Source organism: Capsicum annuum, unplaced genomic scaffold (assembly GCF_002878395.1).
Source record: "Capsicum annuum cultivar UCD-10X-F1 unplaced genomic scaffold, UCD10Xv1.1 ctg29589, whole genome shotgun sequence".
Taxonomy (NCBI): Eukaryota; Viridiplantae; Streptophyta; class Magnoliopsida; order Solanales; family Solanaceae; genus Capsicum; species Capsicum annuum.
In genome coordinates, this window is record NW_025836090.1 from 1 (window position 1) to 2,307 (window position 2,307).

General features: G+C 38.1%; 1 pseudogene; it reads left to right on the top strand.

Moving 5' to 3' along the window:
- Positions 1 to 6: 6 nt before the first annotated feature.
- Positions 7 to 2,301, top strand: LOC124891051 (annotated as a pseudogene).
- The last annotated feature ends 6 nt before the right edge of the window (positions 2,302 to 2,307 follow it).

Sequence of the window (2,307 nt, forward strand, 5' to 3'; positions counted from 1 at the left end):
CTAAGTCATACAAGTAAAGAGATCTATTCATTGATAAGAAAAAAAAATGTGAACGGGGATTGGATTGATGAGAAAATAGAATCCTGGGTCGCGAACAGTGATTCGATTCATGATAAAGAGAATTCTTGGTTCAGTTCTCCACCTTAACGACAGAAAATAGGATTGATCAAATTCTATTGAGTCTAACTCATAGTGATCATTTATCAAAGAATGACTTTGGTTATCAAATGATTGAACAACCGGGAGCAATTTACTTACGATACTTAGTTGACATTCATAAAAAGCATCTAATGAATTATGAGTTCAATCCATTATGTTTAAGCAGAAAGACGGATATTCCTTGCTCATTATCAGACAATCACTTATTCACAAACTTCGTGTGGGGAAAATAGTTTTCATTTCCCATATCATGGAAAACCCTTTTCGCTCCGCTTAGCCTTATCCCCCCTCTAGGGGTATTTTAGTGATAGGTTCTATAGGAACTGGACGATCCTATTTGGTCAAATACCTAGTGACAAACTCCTATGTTCCTTTCATTACGGTATTTCTGAACAAGTTCCTGTATAACAAGCCTAAAGGTTTTCTTCTTGATGAGATCGATGATAGTGACGATATTGATGATAGTGACAAGCTTGATGCTAGTGACGATATCGATTGTGACCTTGATACGGAGGTGGAAGATGAATGGGCTAACTGTGGATATGATGCCGGAAATAGACCAATTTTATATCACCCTTCAATTTGAATTAGCAAAAGCAATGTCTCCTTGCATAATATGGATTCCAAACATTCATGATCTAGATGTGAATGAGTCGAATGACTTATCCCTCGGTCTATTAGTGAACCATCTCTCCAGGGATTGTGAAAGATGTTCTACTAGAAATATTCTTGTTATTGCTTCGACTCATATTCCCCAAAAAGTGGATCCCGCTCTAATAGCTCCAAATAAATTAAATACGTGCATTAAGCTACGAAGGCTTCTTATTCCACAACAACGAAAGCACTCTTTCACTCTTTTCATATACTAGGGGATTTTACTTGGAAAAGAAAATGTTCCATACTAACGGATTCGGGTCCATAACCATGGGTTCCAATGCATGAGATCTTGTAGAACTTACCAATGAGGTCCTATCAATTAGTATTACACAGAAGAAATCAATTATAGACACTAATACACTTAGATCCGCTCTTCATAGACAAACTTGGGATTTGCAATCCCAGGTAAGATCGGTTCAGGATCATGGGATCCTTTTCTATCAGATAGGAAGGGCTGTAGCACAAAATGTACTTCTAAATAATTTCCCCATAGATCCTATATCTATCTATATGAAGAAGAAATCATGTAACGAAGGGGATTTTTATTTGTACAAATGGTACTTCGATCTTGGAACGAGCATGAAGAGATTAACGATACTTCTTTATCTTTTGAGTTGTTTTGCTGGATCAGTCGTTCAAGATCTTTGGTCTTTATCTGGACCCGATAAAAAAAAATGGGATCACTTCTTATGGACTCGTTGAGAATGATTCTGATCTAGTTTATGGCCTATTAGAAGTAGAAGGCGCTCTGGTGGGATCTTCACGAACAGAAAAAGATTGCAGTCAGTTTGATAATGATCGAGTGACATTGCTTCTTCGGCCCAAACCAAGGAATCCCTTAGATATGATGCAAAAGGGCTCTTGGTCTATCCTTGATCAGATATTTCTCTATGAAATGGAGTTTAAAGAAGGGGAAGGAGAAGGAGCCCTTGACCCGTGGGAGGATTTATTCAATCACATAGTTTGGGCTCCTAGAATATGGAGCCCTTGGGGCTTTCTATTTGATTGTATCAAAAGGCCCAATGAATTGGGATTTCCCTATTGGTCCAGGTTATTTCTAGACAAGCGGATCATTTATGATGAAGAGGATGAGCTTCAAGAGAAGATTCGGGGTTCTTGCAGAGTGGAACCATGCAGTACCAGGCACGAGATAGATTTTCCAAAGAACAAGGCCTTTTTCGAATAAGCCAATTCATTTGGGACCTTGCAGATCCACTCTTTTTCCTATTCAAAGATCAGCCCCCTGGCTCTGTGTTTTCACATCGAGAATTATTTGCAGATGAAGAGATGTCAAAGGGGCTTCTTACTTCCCAAACAGATCCTCCTACATCTATATATAAACGCTGGTTTATCAAGAATACGCAAAAAAAGCACTTTGAATTGTTGATTAATCGTTAGAGATGGCTTAGAACCAATAGTTCATTATCTAATGGATCTTTCCGTCCTAATACTCTATCCGAGAGTTATCAGTATTTATCAAATCTGTTCCTA